We start from the raw sequence: 20,993 nt of genomic DNA on the forward strand, positions 1-20,993 counted from the left end.
ACACATTAATCCAACAGGGCAGGGGGTGTAGTTCTTAGGGCGAACATGACGTTTCACCACCGCATGTCTTGTTTCACGGTATGCCATAGTGCTAGACGTTTCTACTGCCGCGCGTGCGGCTTAGCTCTGACGCCCGATTCTTCGTGGGATGTTATTTTCTTATCCGCACAAGAACACGCTAATCCAACAGGGCAGGGAGTGTAGTTCTTAGTTCGAATATGGCGTTTCACCACTGCATGTCTCGTTTACGGTATGCCATAGTGCGAGACGTTTCTACTGCCACGCGTGCGGCTTAGCTCTGACGCCCGATTCTTTGTGGGATAATATTTTCTTAAACGCACAAGAACACATTATTCCAACAGGGCAGGGGTTGTAGTTCTTAGGGCGAATATGGCGTTTCACCACTGCATGTGTTGTTTTACAGTAGGCCATAGTGCTAGACGTTTCTTCTGCCGCGCGTGTGGCTTAGCTCTGACGCCCGATTCAACATGGGATGTGATTTTCTTATACGCACAAGAACACATTAATTCAACAGGGTAGGGGGTGTAGTTCTTAGGGCGAATATGGCGTTTAACCACTCCATGTCTTGTTTTACGTTATGCCATAGTGCTAGATGTTTCTGCTGCCGCGCGTGTGGCTTAGCTCTGACGTCCGATTCTTCGGGGATATTATTTTCTTATACGCACAAGAACACATTATTCCAACAGGGCAGGGGGTCTAGTTCTTAGGGCGAATATGGCGTCTCACCACTGCATGTCTTCTTTTACGGTATGCCATAGTGCTAGACGTTACTGCTGCCATGCGTGCGGCTTAGCTCTGACGCCCGATTCTTCGCGGCTTGTGATTTTCTTATACGCACAAGAACACAATAATCCAAAAGCCCAGGGGGGGGGGCAGTTCTTAGGGCGAATATGGCGTTTCACCACTGCATGTCTTGTTTGACGGTATGCCATAATACGAGACGTTTCTACTGCCGCGCGTGCGGCTTAGCTCTGACGCCCGATTCTTCGTGGGATGTTATTTTCTTACACGCACAAGAACACAATAATCCAACAGGGCAGGGGGTGTAGTTCTTAGGGCGAATATGCCGTTTGACCACTGCGTGTCTTGTTTCACGGTACGCCATTGGGCTAGACGTTTCTGCTGCCGCGCGTGCGGCTTAGCTCTGACGCCCGATTCTTCTTGGGGTATTATTTTCTTATACGAACAAGAACACATTAATCCAACAGGGCAGGGGGTGTACTTCTTAGGGCGAATATGCCTTTTCACCACTGCATGTCTTGTTTTATGATATGTCATAGTGCTAGACGTTTCTGCTGCCACGCGTGCGGCTTAGCTCTGGCGCCCGATTCTTCGTGGGATGTGATTTTCTTATACGCACAAAGATACAATAATCTAACAGGTCAGGGGGTGTAGTTAGTAGGGCGAATATGGCGTTCCACCTCTGCATGTCTTGTTTCATGGTGTGCCATAGTGCTAGACGTTTCTGCTGCCGCCCGCGCGGCTTAACTCTGACGCCCGATTCTTCTTGGGATATTATTTTCTTATACGCACAAGAACACATTAATCCAACAGGCCAGGGGGGGGGGGATAGTCCTTAGGGCGAATATGGTGTTTCACCACTACATGTCTTGTTTTAAGGTATGCCATAGTGCTAGACGTTTCTGCTGCCACGCGTGCGGCTTAGCTCTGACGCCCGATACTTCGTGGGATGTGATTTTCATATACGCACAAGAACACATTAATCCAACAGGGCAGGGCGTGTAGTTCTTAGGGCGAATATGGCGTTTCACCACTGCATGTCTTGTTTTACGATATGCCATATTCCTAGACGTTTCTGCTGCTGCGCGTGCGACTTAGCTCTGACGCCCGATTCTTCGTGGGATATTATTTTCTTATACGCACAAGAACACATTAATCCAACGGGCCAGGGGGGGGGGGGGTAGTCCTTAGGGCGAATATGGCGTTTCACCACTGCATGTCTTCTTTAACGGTATGCCATAGTGCGAGACGTTTCTGCTGCCGCGCGTGCGGCATAGCTCTGACGCCCGGTGCTTCGTGGGATATTATTTTCTTATTCGCACAAGAACACGTTAATCCAACAGGGCAGGGGGTGTAGTTCTTAGGGCGAATATGGCGTTTCATCACTGCATGTCTTGTTTCACGGTATGCCATAGTGCTAGACGTTTCTACTGCCGCGCGTGCGGCTTAGCTCTGACGCCCGATTCTTCGTGGGATGTTATTTTCTTATACGCACAAGAACACATTAATCCAACAGGGCAGGGGGAGAAGTTCTTAGGGCGAATATGCCGTTTCACCACTGCATGTTTTGTTTTACGGTATGCCATATTCCTAGACGTTTCTGCTGCCGCGCGTTCGGCTTAGCTCTGACGCCCGATTCTTCTTGGGATATTATTTTCTTATGCGCACAAGAACACATTAATCCAACAGGCCAGGGGGGGGGGATAGTCCTTAGGGCGAATATGCTGCTTCACCACTGCATGTGTTGTTTTACTGTAGGCCATTGTGCTAGACGTTTCTTCTGCCGCGCGTGTGGCTTAGCCCTGACGCCCGATTCAACATGGCATGTGATTTTCATATACGCACAAGAACACATAAATTCAACAGGGTAGGGGGTGTAGTTCTTAGGGCGAATATGGCGTTTTACCACTCCATGTCTTGTTTTACGTTATGCCATTGTGCTAGACGTTTCTGCTGCCGCGCGTGTGGCTTAGCTCTGACGTCCGATTCTTCGGGGATATTATTTTCTTATACGCACAAGAACACATTATTCCAACAGGGCAGGTGGTGTTGTTCTTATGGCGAATATGGCGTCTCACCACTGCATGTCTTGTTTTACGGTATGCCATAGTGCTAGACGTTTCTACTGCCATGCGTGCGGCTTAGCTCTGACGCCCGATTCTTCGTGGGTTGTGATTTTCTTATACGCACAAGAACACAATAATCCAACAGGCCAGGGGGGGGTAGTTCTTAGGGCGAATATGGCGTTTCACCACTGCATGTCTTGTTTGACGGTATGCCATAGTGCGAGACGTTTCTACTGCCGCGCGTGCGGCTTAGTTCTGACGCCCGATTCTTTGTGGGATAATATTTTCTTATACGCTCAAGAACACATTATTCCAACAGGGCAGGGGTTGTAGTTCTTAGGGCGAATATGCCGTTTCTCCACTGCATGTGTTGTTTTACTGTAGGCCATTGTGCTAGACGTTTCTTCTGCCGCGCGTGTGGCTTAGCTCTGACGCCCGATTCAAGATGGCATGTGATTTTCTTATACGCACAAGAACACATTAATTCAACAGGGTAGGGGGTGTAGTTCTTAGGGCGAATATGGCGTTTAACCACTCCATGTCTTGTTTTACGTTATGCCATAGTGCTAGACGTTTCTGCTGCCGCGCGTGTGGCTTAGCTCTGACGTCCGATTCTTCGGGGATATTATTTTCTTATACGCACAAGAACACATTATTCCAACAGGGCAGGGGGTGAAGTTCTTATGGCGAATATGGCGTCTCACCACTGCATGTCTTGTTTTACGGTATGCCTTAGTGCTAGACGTTTCTACTGCCATGCGTGCGGCTTAGCTCTGACGCCCGATTCTTCGTGGGTTGTGATTTTCTTATACGCACAAGAACACAATAATCCTACAGGCCAGGGGGGGGGGTAGTTCTTAGGGCGAATATGCCTTTTCACCACTGCATGTCTTGTTTGACGGTATGCCATAGTGCCAGACGTTTCTGCTGCCGCGCGTGCGGCTTAGCTCTGACGCCCGATTCTTCGTGGGCTATATTTTCTTATACGCACAAGAACACATTATACCAACAGGCCAGGGGGGGGGGTGCAGTTCTTTGGGCGAATGTGGCGTTTCACCACTGCGTGTCTTGTTTCACGGTATGCCATAGGGCTAGACGTTTCTGCTGCCGCGCGTGCGGCTTAGCTCTGACGCCCGACTCTTCGTGGGATGTGATTTTCTTATAGACACAAGAACACATTAATCCAACAGGGTAGGGGGTGTAGTTCTTAGGGCGAATATGGCGTTTCACCACTGCATGTCTTGTTTCACGGTATGACATAGTGTTAGACGTTTCTGGTGCCATGCGTGCGGCTTAGCTCTGACGCCCGATTCTTCGTGGGTTGTGATTTTCTTATACGCACAAGAACACAATAATCCAACAGGCCAGGGGGGGGGTAGTTCTTAGGGCGAATATGGCGTTTCACCACTGCATGTCTTGTTTGACCGTATGCCATAGTGCGAGACGTTTCTACTGCCGCGCGTGCGGCTTAGCTCTGACGCCCGATTCTTTGTGGGATAATATTTTCTTATACGCTCAAGAACACATTAATCCAACAGGCCAGGGGGGGGGGATAGTTCTTAGGGCGAATATGCTGTTTCACCACTGCATGTGTTGTTTTACTGTAGGCCATTGTGCTAGACGTTTCTGCTGCCGCGCGTGCGGCTTAACTCGGACGCCCGATTTTTCGTGGGATATTATTTTCTTATACGCACAAGAACACATTATTCCAACAGGGCAGGGAGTGTAGTTCTTAGGGCGAATATGGCGTTTCACCACTGCATGTCTTGTTTACGGTATGCCATAGTGCGAGACGTTTCTGCTGCCACGCGTGCGGCTTAGCTCTGACGCCCGATGCTTCGTGGGATATTATTTTCTTATACGCACAAGAACACATTAATCCAACAGGCCGGGGGGGGGGGGGGGGCGGGTAGTCCTTAGGGCGAAAATGGCGTTTCACCACTGCATGTCTTTTTTAACGGTATGCCATAGTGCGAGACGTTTCTGCTGCCGCGCGTGCGACATAGCTCTGACGCCCGGTTCTTCGTGGGATATTATTTTCTTATACGCACAAGAACACATTAATCCAACAGGGCAGGGGGTGTAGTTCTTAGGGCGAACATGACGTTTCACCACCGCATGTCTTGTTTCACGGTATGCCATAGTGCTAGATGTTTCTACTGCCGCGCGTGCGGCTTAGCTCTGACGCCCGATTCTTCGTGGGATGTTATTTTCTTATACGCACAAGAACACGTTAATCCAACAGGGCAGGGGGTGCAGTTCTTAGGGCGAATATGGCGTTTCACCACTGCATGTGTTGTTTTACAGTAGGCCATAGTGCTAGACGTTTCTGCTGCCGCGAGTGTGGCTTAGCTCTGATGCCCGGTTCTTTGTGGGATAATATTTTCTTAAACGCACAAGAACACATCATTCCAACAGGGCAGGGGTTGTAGTTCTTAGGGCGAATATGGCGTTTCACCACTGCATGTGTTGTTTTACAGTAGGCCATAGTGCTAGACGTTTCTTCTGCCGCGCGTGTGGCTTAGCTCTGACGCCCGATTCAACATGGGATGTGATTTTCTTATACGCACAAGAACACATTAATTCAACAGGTTAGGGGGTGTAGTTCTTAGGGCGAATATGGCGTTTAACCACTCCATGTCTTGTTTTACGTTATGCCATAGTGCTAGACGTTTCTGCTGCCGCGCGTGTGGCTTAGCTCTGACGTCCGATTCTTCGGGGATATTATTTCCTTATACGCACAAGAACACATTATTCCAACAGGGCAGGGGGTGTAGTTCTTAGGGCGAATATGGCGTCTCACCACTGCATGTCTTGTTTTAGGGTATGCCATAGTGCTAGACGTTTCTGCTGCCATGCGTGCGGCTTAGCTCTGACGCCCGATTCTTCGTGGGTTGTGATTTTCTTATACGCACAAGAACACAATAATCCAACAGGCCAGGGGGGGGGGGGGGTAGTTCTTAGGGCTAATATGGCGTTTCACCACTGCATGTCTTGTTTGACGGTATGCCATAGTGTGAGACGTTTCTACTGCCGCGCGTGCGGCTTAGCTCTGACGCCCGATTCTTCGTGGGATGTTATTTTCTTACACGCACAAGAACACAATAATCCAACAGGGCAGGGGGTGTAGTTCTAAGGGCGAATATGCCGTTTGACCACTGCGTGTCTTGTTTCACGGTATGCCATAGGGCTAGACGTTTCTGCTGCCGCGCGTGCGGCTTAGCTCTGACGCCCGATTCTTCTTGGGGTATTATTTTCTTATACGAACAAGAACACATTAATCCAACAGGGCAGGGGGTGTACTTAGGGCGAATATGCCTTTTCACCACTGCATGTCTTGTTTTATGGTATGCCATAGTGCTAGACGTTTCTGCTGCCACGCGTGCGGCTTACCTCTGGCGCCCGATTCTTCGTGGGATGTGATTTTCTTATACGCACAAAGATACAATAATCTAACAGGTCAGGGGGTGTAGTTCCTAGGGCGAATATGGCGTTCCACCTCTGCATGTCTTGTTTCACGGTGTGCCATAGTGCTAGACGTTTCTGCTGCCGCGCGTGCGGCTTAACTCTGACGCCCGATTCTTCGTGGGATGTGATTTTCTTATACGCACAAGAACACAATATTTCCAACAGGTCAGGGGGTGTAATTCCTAGGGCGAATATGGCGTTTCACCACTGCATGTTTTGTTTTACGGTATGCCATATTCCTAGACGTTTCTGCTGCCGCGCGTGCGGCTTAGCTCTGACGCCCGATTCTTCTTGGGATATTATTTTCTTATGCGCACAAGAACACATTAATCCAACAGGCCAGGGGGGGGGATAGTCCTTAGGGCGAATATGGCGTTTCACCACTGCATGTTTTGTTTTACGGTATGCCATATTCCTAGACGTTTCTGCTGCCGCGCGTGCGGCTTAGCTCTGACGCCCGATTCTTCTTGGGATATTATTTTCTTATGCGCACAAGAACACATTAATCCAACAGGCCAGGGGGGGGATAGTCCTTAGGGCGTATATGGCGTTCCACCTCTGCATGTCTTGTTTGACGGTATGCCATAGTGCGAGACGTTTCTACTGCCGCGCGTGCGGCTTAGCTCTGACGCCCGATTCTTCTTGGGATATTATTTTCTTATGCGCACAAGAACACATTAATCCAACAGGCCAGGGGGGGGATAGTCCTTAGGGCGAATATGGCGTTTCACCACTGCATGTCTTGTTTTAAGGTATGCCATAGTGCTAGACGTTTCCGCTGCCGCGCGTGCTGCTTAACTCTGACGCCCGATTCTTCGTGGGATGTGATTTTCTTATACGCACAAGAACACCATATTTCCAACAGGTCAGGGGGTGGAGTTCCTAGGGCGAATATGGCGTCTCACCACTGCATGTCTTGTTTGACGGTATGCCATAGTGCGAGACGTTTCTACTGCCGCGCGTGCGGCTTAGCTCTGACGCCCGATTCTTCGCGGGTTGTGATTTTCTTATACGCACAAGAACACAATAATCCAACAGCCCAGGGGGGGGGGTAGTTCTTAGGGCGAATATGGCGTTTCACCACTGCATGTCTTGTTTGACGGTATGCCATAGTGCGAGACGTTTCTACTGCCGCGCGTGCGGCTTATCTCTGACGCCCGACTCTTCGTGGGATGTGATTTTCTTATAGGCACAAGAACACATTAATCCAACAGGGCAGGGGGTGTCGTTCTTAGGGCGAATATGGCTTTTCACCACTGCATGTCTTGTTTTATGGTATGCCATAGTGCTACACGTTTCTGCTGCCACGCGTGTGGCAAAGCTCTAACGCCCAATTCTTCGTGGGATATGATTTTCTTATACGCATAAGAACACATTATTCCATCAGGGCAGGGGGTGCAGTTCTTAGCGCGAATATGGCGTTTCACCACTGCATGTCTTGTTTACGGTATGCCATAGTGCTAGACGTTTCTGCTGCTACGCGTTCCGCTTAGCTCTGACGCCCGACTCTTCGTGGGATGTGATTTTCTTATAGGCACAAGAACACATTAATCCAACAGGGTAGGGCGTGTAGTTCTTAGGGCGAATATGGCGTTTCACCACTGCATGTCTTGTTTCACGGTATGCCATAGTGTTAGACGTTTCTGGTGCCACGCGTGCGGCTTAGCTCTGACGCCCGATTCTTCGTGAGATATTATGTTCTTATACGCACAAGAACACATTATTCCAACAGGCCAGGGGGTGTAGTTCTTAGGACGAATATGGCGTTTCACCACTGCATGTCTTATTTTACGTTATGCCATAGTGCTAGACTTTTCTGCTGCTGCGCGTGCGGCTTAGCTCTGACGCCGGATTCTTCGTGGGATATTATTTTGTTATACGCACAAGAACACATTATTCCACCAGGGCAGGGAGTGTAGTTTTTAGGGCGAATATGGCGTTTCACCACTGCATGTCTTGTTTACGGTATGCCATAGTGCTAGACTTTTCTGTTGCTGCGCGTGCGGCTTAGCTCTGACGCCCGATTCTTCGTGGGATATTATTTTCTTATACGCACAAGAACACATTATTCCAACAGGGCAGGGAGTGTAGTTCTTAGGGCGAATATGGCGTTTCACCACTGCATGTCTTGTTTTACGGTATGCCATAGTGCGAGACGTTTCTGCTGCCACGCGTGCGGCTTAGCTCTGACGCCCGATTCTTCGTGGGATATTATTTTCTTATACGCACAAGAACACATTAATCCAACAGGGCAGGGAGTGCAGTTCTTAGGGCGAATGAGGCGTTTCACCACTGCATGTCTTGTTTTACGGTATGCCATACTGGTAGACGTTTCTGCTGCCGCGCGTGCGTCATAGCCCTGGCGTTAGATTCTTCGTCGGATATTATTTTCTTATACGCTCAAGAACACATTATTCCAACAGTGCAGGGGGGTAGTTATTAGGGCGAATATGGCGTTGCACCACTGCATGTCTTGTATCACGGTATGCCATAGTGCGAGACGTTTCTGCTGCCTCGCGTGCGGCTTAGCTCTGACGCCCGATTCTTCGTGGGATATTATTTTCTTATACGCACAAGAACACATTAATCCAACTGGCCAGGGGGTGTAGTTTTTAGGGCGAATATGGCGTTTCACCACTGCATGTCTTGTGTTTCGGTATGCCATAGTGCCAGACGTTTCTCCTGCCGCGCGTGCGGCTTAGCTCTGACGCCCGATTCTTCGTGGGCTATATTTTCTTATACGCACAAGAACAAATTATACCAACAGGCCAGGGGTGGGGGTAGTTCTTAGGGCGAATGTGGCGTTTCACCACTGCATGTCTCGTTTCACGGTATGCCATAGTGCGAGACGTTTCTGCTGCCGCGCGTGCGGCTTAGCTCTGACGCCCGATTCTTCGTGGGATATTATTTTCTTATACACACAAGAACGCATTATTCCAACAGGGCAGGGGGGTAGTTATTAGGGCGAATATGGCGTTGCACCACTGCATGTCTTGTATCACGGTATGCCATAGTGCGAGACGTTTCTGCTGCCTCGCGTGCGGCTTAGCTCTGACGCCCGATTCTTCGTGGGATATTATTTTCTTATACGCACAAGAACACATTAATCCAACTGGCCAGGGGGGGGGGGGGGTAGTCCTTAGGGCGAATGCGGCGTTTCACCACTGTATGTCTCGTTTCACGATATGCCATAGTGCTAGACGTTTCTACTGCCGCGCGTGCGGCTTAGCTCTGACGCACGATTCTTCGTGGGATGTTATTTTCTTATACGCACAAGAACATATTAATCCAACAGGGCAGTGGGTGTAGTTCTTAGGGCGTATATGCCGTTTGACCACTGCGTGTCTTGTTTCACGGTATGCCATACTGCTAGACGTTTCTGGTGCCACGCGTGCGGCTTAGCTCTGACGCCCGACTCTTCGCGGGTTGTGATTTTCTTATACCCAGAAGAACACAATAATCCAACAGGCCAGGGGGGGGGGGTAGTTCTTAGGGCGAATGTGGCGTTTCACCACTGCATGTCTCGTCTCACGGTATGGCATAGTGCTAGACGTTTGTACTGCCGCGCGTGCGGCTTAGCTCTGACGCCCGATTCTTCGTGGGATGTGATTTTCTTATACGCTCAAGAACACATTATTCCAACAGGGCAGGGGGTGTAGTTCTTAGGGCGAATACGGCGTTTCACCACTGCATGTGTTGTTTTACAGTAGGTCATAGTGCTAGACTTTTCTTCTGCCGCGCGTGTTGCTTAGCTCTGATGTCCGATTCTTCGGGGGATATTATTTTCTTATACGCACAAGAACACATTAATCCAACAGGGCAGGGGGTGTAGTTCTTAGGGCGAATATGCCTTTTCACCACTGCATGTCTTGTTTCATGGTATGCCATAGTGCTAGACGTTTCTGCTGCCACGCGTGCGGCTTAGCTCTGACGCCCGATTCTTCGTGGGATGTGATTTTCTTATACGCACAAGAATACAATAATGTAACAGGTCAGGCTGTGTAATTCCTAGGGCGAATATAGCGTTCCACCTCTGCATGTCTTGTTTCACGGTATGCCATAGTGCTAGACGTTTCTGCTGCCGCGCGTGCGGCTTAACTCTGACGCCCCATTCTTCGTGGGATGTGATTTTCTTATACGCACAAGAACACATTAATCCAACAGGGCAGGGGGTGTAGTTTTTAGGGCGAATATGGCGTTTCACCACTGCATGTCTTGTGTTTCGGTATGCCATAGTGCCAGACGTTTCTCCTGCCGCGCGCGCGGCTTAGCTCTGACGCCCGATTCTTCGTGGGCTATATTTTCTTATACGCACAAGAACAAATTATACCAACAGGTCAGGGGGGGGGGGGGTAGTTCTCAGGGCGAATGTGGCGTTTCACCACTGCATGTCTCGTTTCACGGTATGCCATAGTGCGAGACGTTTCTGCTGCCGCGCGTGCGGCTTAGCTCTGACGCCCGATTCTTCGTGGGATATTATTTTCTTATACACACAAGAACCCATTATTCCAACAGGGCAGGGGGGTAGTTATTAGGGCGAATATGGCGTTGCACCACTGCATGTCTTGTATCACGGTATGCCATAGTGCGAGACGTTTCTGCTGCCTCGCGTGCGGCTTAGCTCTGACGCCCGATTCTTCGTGGGATATTATTTTCTTATACGCACAAGAACACATTAATCCAACTGGCCAGGGGGGGGGGGGGGGGTAGTCCTTAGGGCGAATGCGGCGTTTCACCACTGTATGTCTCGTTTCACGATATGCCATAGTGCTAGACGTTTCTACTGCCGCTCGTGCGGCTTAGCTCTGACGCACGATTTTTCGTGGGATGTTATTTGCTTATACGCACAAGAACATATTAATCCAACAGGGCAGGGGGTGTAGTTCTTAGGGCGAATACGGCGTTTCACCACTGCATGTGTTGTTTTACAGTAGGTCATAGTGCTAGACTTTTCTTCTGCCGCGCGTGTTGCTTAGCTCTGATGTCCGATTCTTCGGGGGATATTATTTTCTTATACGCACAAGAACACATTAATCCAACAGGGCAGGGGGTGTAGTTCTTAGGGCGAATATGCCTTTTCACCACTGCATGTCTTGTTTCATGGTATGCCATAGTGCTAGACGTTTCTGCTGCCACGCGTGCGGCTTAGCTCTGACGCCCGATTCTTCGTGGGATGTGATTTTCTTATACGCACAAGAATACAATAATCTAACAGGTCAGGGGGTGTAATTCCTAGGGCGAATATAGCGTTCCACCTCAGCATGTCTTGTTTCACGGTATGCCATAGTGCTAGACGTTTCTGCTGCCGCGCGTGCGGCTTAACTCTGACGCCCCATTCTTCGTGGGATGTGATTTTCTTATACGCACAAGAACACATTAATCCAACAGGGCAGGGGGTGTAGTTTTTAGGGCGAATATGGCGTTTCACCACTGCATGTCTTGTGTTTCGGTATGCCATAGTGCCAGACGTTTCTCCTGCCGCGCGCGCGGCTTAGCTCTGACGCCCGATTCTTCGTGGGCTATATTTTCTTATACGCACAAGAACAAATTATACCAACAGGTCAGGGGGGGGGGGTAGTTCTCAGGGCGAATGTGGCGTTTCACCACTGCATGTCTCGTTTCACGGTATGCCATAGTGCGAGACGTTTCTGCTGCCGCGCGTGCGGCTTAGCTCTGACGCCCGATTCTTCGTGGGATATTATTTTCTTATACACACAAGAACCCATTATTCCAACAGGGCAGGGGGGTAGTTATTAGGGCGAATATGGCGTTGCACCACTGCATGTCTTGTATCACGGTATGCCATAGTGCGAGACGTTTCTGCTGCCTCGCGTGCGGCTTAGCTCTGACGCCCGATTCTTCGTGGGATATTATTTTCTTATACGCACAAGAACACATTAATCCAACTGGCCAGGGGGGGGGGGGGGGGTAGTCCTTAGGGCGAATGCGGCGTTTCACCACTGTATGTCTCGTTTCACGATATGCCATAGTGCTAGACGTTTCTACTGCCGCTCGTGCGGCTTAGCTCTGACGCACGATTCTTCGTGGGATGTTATTTTCTTATACGCACAAGAACATATTAATCCAACAGGGCAGGGGGTGTAGTTCTTAGGGCGAATATGCCTTTTCACCACTGCATGTCTTGTTTCATGGTATGCCATATTGCTAGACGTTTCTGCTGCCACGCGTGCGGCTTAGCTCTGACGCGCGATTCTTCGTGGGATGTATTTTCTTATACGCACAAGAATACAATAATCTAACAAGTCAGGGGGTGTAGTTCCTAGGGCGAATATAGCGTTCCACCTCTGCATGTCTTGTTTCACGGTGTGCCATAGTGCTAGACGTTTCTGCTGCCGCGCGTGCGGCTTAACTCTGACGCCCGATTCTTCGTGGGATGTGATTTTCTTATACGCACAAGAACACAATATTTCCAACAGGTCAGGGGGTGTAGTTCCTAGGGCGAATATGGCGTTTCACCACTGCATGTTTTGTTTCACGGTATGCCATAGTGCGAGACGTTTCTGCTGCCACGCGTGCGGCATAGCTCTGACGCCCGATTCTTCGTGGGATATTATTTTCTTATACGCACAAGAACACATTAATCCAACAGGGCAGGGGGTGTAGTTTTTAGGGCGAATATGGCGTTTCACCACTGCATGTCTTGTTTTTCGGTATGCCATAGTGCCAGACGTTTCTCCTGCCGCGCGTGCGGGTTAGCTCTGACGCCCGATTCTTCGTGGGCTATATTTTCTTATACGCACAAGAACACATTATACCAACAGGCCAGGGGGGGGGGTAGTTCTTAGGGCGAATGTGGCGATTCACCACTGCATGTCTCGTTTCACGGTATGCCATAGTGCTAGACGTTTCTGCTGCCGCGCGTGCGGCTTAGCTCTGACGCCCGATTCTTCGTGGGATATTATTTTCTTATACGCACAAGAACACATTAATCCAACAGGCCAGGCGGGGGGCGGGATAGTCCATAGGGCGAATATGGCGTTTCACCACTGCATGTCTTGTTTCATGGTATGCCATAGTGCTAGACGTTTCTGCTGCCACGCGTGCGGCTTAGCTCTGACGCCCGGTTCTTCGTGGGATGTGATTTTCTTATACGCACAAGAATACCATAATCTAACAGGTCCGCGGGTGTAGTTCCTAGGGCGAATATGGCGTTCCACTTCTGCATGTCTTGTTTACGGTATGCCATAGTGCTAGACGTTTCTGCTGCCGCACGTGCTGCTTAACTCTGACGCCCGATTCTTCGTGGGATGTGATTTTCTTATACGCACAAGAACACAATATTTCCAACAGGTCAGGGGGTGTAGTTCCTAGGGCGAATATGGCGTTCCAACTCTCCCGTGTCTTGTTTTACGGTATGCCATAGTGCGAGACGTTTCTGCTGCCACGCGTGTGGCAAAGCTCTAACGCCCAATTCTTCGTGGGATATGATTTTTTATACGCACAAGAACACATTATTCCAAGAGGGCAGGGGGTGCAGTTCTTAGGGCGAATATGGCGTTTCACCACTGCATGTCTCGTTTCACGGTATGCCATAGTGCGAGACGTTGCTGCTGCCTCGCGTCCGGCTTAGCTCTCACGCCCGATTCTTCGTGGGATATTATTTTCTTATACGCACAAGAACACATTAATCCAACAGGCCAGGGGGGGGGGGGGGTAGTCCTTAGGGCGAATGTGGCGTTTCACCACTGCATGTCTCGTTTCACGATATGCCATAGTGCTAGACGTTTCTACTGCCGCGCGTGCGGCTTATCTCTGACGCACGATTCTTCGTGGGATGTTATTTTCTTATACGCACAAGAACATATTAATCCAACAGGGCAGGGGGTGTAGTTCTTAGGGCGTATATGCCGTTTGACCACTGCGTGTCTTGTTTCACGGTATGCCATACTGCTAGACGTTTCTGGTGCCACGCGTGCGGCTTAGCTCTGGTGCCCGATTCTTCTTGGGGTATTATTTTCTTATACGCACAAGAACACATTAATCCAACAGGGCAGGGGGTGTAGTTCTTAGGGCGAATATGCCTTTTCACCACTGCATGTCTTGTTTCATGGTATGCCATAGTGCTAGACGTTTATGCTGCCACGCGTGCGGCTTAGCTCTGACGCCCGATTCTTCGTGGGATGTGATTTTCTTATACGCACAAGAATACAATAATCTAACAGGTCAGGCGGTGTAGTTCCTAGGGCGAATATGGCGTTTCACCACTGCATGTTTTGTTTTACGGTATGCCATAGTCCTAGACGTTTCTCCTGCCGCGCGTGCGCCTTAGCTCTGACGCCCGATTCTTCGTGGGATGTTATTTTCTTACACGCACAAGAACACAATAATCCAACTGGGCAGGGGGTGTAGTTCTTAGGGCGAATATGCCGTTTGACCACAGCGTGTCTTGTTTCACGGTATGCCATAGGGCTAGACGTTTCTGCTGCCGCACGTGCGGCTTAGCTCTGACGCCCGATTCTTCGTGGGATATTATTTTCTTATACGCACACGAACACATTATTCCAAGAGGGCAGGGGGTACAGTTCTTAGGGCGAATGTGGCGTTTCACCACTGCATGTCTCGTTTCACGGTATGCCATAGTGCGAGACGTTTCTGCTGCCTCGCGTCCGGCTTAGCTCTCACGCCCGATTCTTCGTGGGATATTATTTTCTTATACGCACAAGAACACATTAATCCAACAGGCCAGGGGGGGGGGGTAGTCCTTAGGGTGAATATGCCTTTTCACCACTGCATGTCTTGTTTCATGGTATGCCATATTGCTAGACGTTTCTGCTGCCACGCGTGCGGCTTAGCTCTGACGCGCGATTCTTCGTGGGATGTGATTTTCTTATACGCACAAGAATACAATAATCTAACAGGTCAGCGGGTGTAGCTCCTAGGGCGAATATGGCGTTCCACCTCTGCATGTCTTGTTTCACGGTATGCCATAGTGCTAGACGTTTCTGCTGCCGCGCGTGCGGCTTAACTCTGACGCCCAATTATTCGAGGGATGTGATTTTCTTATACGCACAAGAACACAATATTTCCAACAGGTCAGGGAGTGTAGTTCGTAGGGCGAATATGCCGTTTGACCACTGCGTGTCTTGTTTCACGGTATGCCATAGGGCTAGACGTTTCTGCTGCCGCACGTGCGGCTTAGCTCTGACGCCCGATTCTTCGTGGGATATTATTTTCTTATACGCACACGAACACATTATTCCAAGAGGGCAGGGGGTGCAGTTCTTAGGGCGAATATGGCGTTTCACCACTGCATGTCTTGTTTTACGGTATGCCTTAGTGCTAGGCGTTTCTGCTGCTACACGTTCCGCTTAGCTCTGACGCCCGACTCTTCGTGGGATGTGATTTTCTTATAGGCACAAGAACACATTAATCCAACATGGTAGGGGGTGTAGTTCTTAGGGCGAATGTGGCGTTTCACCACTGCATGTCTCGTTTCAGGGTATGGCATAGTGCTAGACGTTTTTACTGCCGCACGTGCGGCTTAGCTCTGACGCCCGATTCTTCGTGGGATGTTATTTTCTTACACGCACAAGAACACAATAATCCAACAGGGCAGGGGGTGTAGTTCTTAGGGCGAATATGCCGTTTGACCACTGCGTGTCTTGTTTCACGGTATGACATAGTGCTAGACGTTTCTGGTGCCACGCGTGCGGCTTAGCTCTGACGCCCGATTCTTCTTGGGGTATTATTTTCTTACACGTACAAGAACACATTAATCCAACAGGGCAGGGGGTGTAGTTTTTAGGGCGAATATGGCGTTTCACCACTGCATGCCTCGTTTAACGGTATGACATTTGTGCTAGACGTTTCTGCTCCCGCGCGGGCGGCTTAGCTCTGACGCCCGATTCTTCGTGGGATGTGATTTTCTTATATACACAAGAACACATTATTCCAACAGGGCAGGGGGGTAGTTTTTAGGGCGAATATGGCGTTGCACCACTGCATGTCTTGTATGACGGTATGCCATAGTGCGAGACGTTTCTGCTGCCTCGCGTCCGGCTTAGCTCTGACGCCCGATTCTTCGTGGGATATTATTTTCTTATACGCACAAGAACACATTAATCCAACAGGCCAGGGGGGGGGGGGTAGTCCTTAGGGCGAATGTGGCGTTTCACCACTGCATGTCTCGTTTCACGATATGCCATAGTGCTAGACGTTTCTACTGCCGCGCGTGCGGCTTAGCCCTGACGGACGATTCTTCGTGGGATGTTATTTCCTTATACGCACAAGAACACATTAATCCAACAGGGCAGGGGGTGTAGTTCTTAGGGCGAATATGCCTTTTCACCTCTGCATGTCTTGTTTCACGGTATGCCATAGTGCTAGACGTTTCTGCTGCCGCGCGTGCGGCTTAACTCTGACGCCCGATTATTCGAGGGATGTGATTTTCTTATACGCACTAGAACACAATATTTCCAACAGGTCAGGGAGTGTAGTTCCTAGGGCGAATATGGCGTTTCACCACTGCATGTTTTGTTTTACGGTATGCCATAGTCCTAGACGTTTCTGCTGCCTCGCGTGCGGCTTAGCTCTGACGCCCGATTCTTCGTGGAATATTATTTTCTTATACGCACAATAACACATAAATCCAACAGGCCAGGAGGGGGATAGTCCTTGGGGCGAATATGGCGTTTCACCAGTGCACGTCTTGTTTTATGATATGCCATAGTGCTAGATGTTTCTGCTGCCACGCGTGCGGCTTAGCTCTGACACCCGATTCTTCGTGGGATGTGATTTTCTTATACGCACGAGAATACAATAATCTAACAGGTCAGGGGGTGCAGTTCCTAGGGCGAATATGGCGTTCCACCTCTGCATGTCTTGTTTTACGGTATGCCATAGTGCTAGACGTTTCCGCTGCCGCGCGTGCGGCTTAGCTCTGACGCCCGATTCTTCGTGGGATGTTATTTTCTTATACGCACAAGAACACAATATTTCCAACAGGTCAGGGGGTGTAGTTCCTAGGGCGAATATGGCGTTTCACCACAGCATGTCTTGTTTCCTGGTATGCCATAGTGCTAGCCTGTTCTGCAGCCACGCGTGTGGCAAAGCTCTAACGCCCAATTCTTCGTGCGATATGATTTTTTATACGCACAAGAACACATTAATCCAACAGGGCAGGGGGTGTAGCTTTTAGGGCGAATATGGCGTTTCACCACTTCATGTCTTGCGTTTCGGTATGCCATAGTGCGAGACGTTTCTCCTGCCGCGCGTGCGGCTTAGCTCTGACGCCCGATTCTTCGTGGGCTATATTTTCTTATACGCACAAGAACACATTATACCTACAGGCCAGGGGGGGGGGGTGTAGTTCTTGGAGCGAATGTGGCGTTTCACCACTGCATGTCTCGTTTCACGGTATGGCATAGTGCTAGACGTTTCTACTGCCGCGCGTGCGGGTTAGCCCTGACGGACGATTCTTCGTGGGATGTTATTTCCTTATACGCACAAGAACACATTAATCCAACAGGGCAGGGGGTGTAGTTCTTAGGGCGAATATGCCTTTTCACCTCTGCATGTCTTGTTTCACGGTATGCCATAGTGCTAGACGTTTCTGCTGCCGCGCGTGCGGCTTAGCTCTGACGCCCGATTCTTCGTGGGATGTTATTTTCTTACACGCACAAGAACACAATAATCCAACAGGGCAGGGGGTGTAGTTCTTAGGGCGAATATGCCGTTTGACCACTGCGTGTCTTGTTTCACGGTATGCCATAGGGCTAGACGTTTCTGCTGCCGCGCGTGCGGCTTAGCTCTGACGCCCGATTCTTCGTGGGATATTATTTTCTTATACGCACACGAACACATTATTCCAACAGGGCAGGGGGGTAGTTTTTAGGGCGAATATGGCGTTGCACCACTGCATGTCTTGTATCACGGTATGCCATAGTGCGAGACGTTTCTGCTGCCTCGCGTGCGGCTTAGCTCTGACGCCCGATTCTTCGTTGGATATTATTTTCTTATACGCACAAGAACACATTAATCCAACAGGCCAGGGGGGGGGGTAGTCCTTAGGGCGAATGTGGCGTTTCACCACTGCATGTCTCGTTTCACGATATGCCATAGTGCTAGACGTTTCTACTGCCGCGCGTGCGGCTTAGCTCTGACGCCCGATTCTTCGTGGGATGTGATTTTCTTATACGCACAAGAATACAATAATCTAACAGGTCAGGCGGTGTAGTTCCTAGGGCGAATATAGCGTTCCACCTCTGCATGTCTTGTTTCACGGTATGCCATAGTGCTAGACGTTTCTGCTGCCGCGCGTGCGGCTTAACTCTGACGCCCTATTATTCGTGGGATGTGATTTTCTTATACGCACAAGAACACAATATTTCCAACAGGTCAGGGGGTGTAGTTCCTAGGGCGAATATGGCGTTTCACCACTGCATGTTTTGTTTTATGGTATGCCATAGTCCTAGACGTTTCTCCTGCCGCGCGTGCGGCTTAGCTCTGACACCCGATTCTTCGTGGGATATTATTTTCTTAAACGCACAAGAACACATTATACCAACAGGCCAGGGTGGGGGATAGTCCTTAGGGCGAATATGGCGTTTCACCCCTGCATGTCTCGTTTCACGGTATGCCATAGTGCTAGACGTTTCTACTGCCGCGCGTGCGGCTTAGCTCTGACGCCCGCTTCTTCGTGGGATGTTATTTTCTTATACGCACAAGAACACATTATTCAAACAGGGCAGGGGATGCAGTTCTTAGGGCGAATATGGCGTTTCACCACTGTATGTCTTGTATTTCGGTATGCCATAGTTCGAGACGTTTCTGCTGCCCCGCGTGCGGCTTAGCTGTGACGCCCGATTCTTCGTGGGATATTATTTTCTTATACGCACAATAACACATTATTCCAACAGGGCAGGGGGTGCAGTTCTTAGGGCGAATATGGCGTTTCACCACTGCATGTCTTGTTTTACTCTATGCCATAGTGCTAGACGTTTCTGCTGCTACGCGTTCCGCTTAGCTCTGACTCCCGACTCTTCGTGGGATGTGATTTTCTTATGGGCACAAGAACACATTAATCCAACATGGTAGGGGGTGTAGTTCTTAGGGCGAATGTGGCGTTTCACCACTGCATGTCTCGTTTCACGGTATGGCATAGTGCTAGACGTTTCTACTGCCGCGCGTGCGGCTTAGCTCTGACGCCCGATTCTTCGTGGGATGTTATTTTCTTACACGCACAAGAACACAATAATCCAACAGGGCAGGGGGTGTAGTTCTTAGGGCGAATATGGCTTTTCACCACTGCATGTCTTGTTTTATGGTATGTCATAGTGCTAGACGTTTCTGCTGCCACGCGTGCGGCTTAGCTCTGACGCCCGATTCTTCTTGGGGTATTATTTTCTTACACGTACAAGAACACATTAATCCAACAGGGCAGGGGGTGTCGTTCTTAGGGCGAATATGGCTTTTCACCACTGCATGTCTTGTTTCACGGTATGCCATAGTGCGAGACGTTTCTGCTGCCTCGCGTGCGGCTTAGCTCTGACGCCCGATTCTTCGTGGGATGTTATTTTCTTACACGCACAAGAACACAATAATCTAACAGGGCAGGGGGTGTAGTTCTTATAGCGAATATGCTGTTTGACCACTGCGTGTCTTGTTTCACGGTATGCCATAGTGCTAGACGTTTCTGCTGCCGCGCGTGCGGCTTAGCTGTGACGCCCGATTCTTCGTGGGATATTATTTTCTTATACGCACAAGAACACATTATTCCAACAGGGCAGGGGGTGCAGTTCTTAGGGCGAATATGGCGTTTCACCACTGCATGTCTTGTTTTACTCTATGCCATAGTGCAAGACGTTTCTGCTGCTACGCGTTCCGCTTAGCTCTGACGCCCGACTCTTCGTGGGATGTGATTTTCTTATAGGCACAAGAACACATTAATTCAACAGGGTAGGGGTGTAGTTCTTAGGGTGAATATGGCGTTTCACCGCTGCATGTCTTGTTTTACGGTATGCCTTAGTGCTAGACGTTTCTGGTGCCACGCGTGCGGCTTAGCTCTGGCGCCCGATTCTTCTTGGGGTATTATTTTCTTACACGCACAAGAACACATTAATCCAACAGGGCAGGGGGTGTCATTCTTAGGGCGAATATATCTTTTCACCACTGCATGTCTTGTTTTATGGTATGCCATAGTGCTGGACGTTTCTGCTGCCACGCGTGCGGCTTAGCTCTGACGCCCGATTCTTCGTGAGATGTGATTCTCTTATACGCACAAGAACACATTATTCCACCAGGGCAGGGGGTGCAGTTTTTAGGGCGAATATGGCGTTTCACCACTGCATGTCTTGTTTTACGGTATGCCATAGTGCTAGCCGTTTCTGCTGCTACACGTTCCGTTTAGCTCTGACGCCCGACTCTTCGTGGGATGTGATTTTCTTATGGGCACAAGAACAAATTAATCCAACATGGTAGGGGGTGTAGTTCTTAGGGCGAATGTGGCGTTTCACCACTGCATGTCTCGTTTCACGGTATGGCATAGTGGTAGACGTTTCTACTGCCGCGCGTGCGGCTTAGCTCTGACGCCCGATTCTTCTTGGGGTATTATTTTCTTACACGCACAAGAACACATTAATCCAACAGGGCAGGGGGTGTCGTTCTTACGGCGAATATATCTTTTCACCACTGCATGTCTTGTTTTATGGAATGCCATAGTGCTGGACGTTTCTGCTG

Source organism: Dermacentor andersoni, unplaced genomic scaffold (genome assembly GCF_023375885.2).
Source record: "Dermacentor andersoni unplaced genomic scaffold, qqDerAnde1_hic_scaffold ctg00000039.1, whole genome shotgun sequence".
NCBI classification, from domain to species: Eukaryota; Metazoa; Arthropoda; class Arachnida; order Ixodida; family Ixodidae; genus Dermacentor; species Dermacentor andersoni.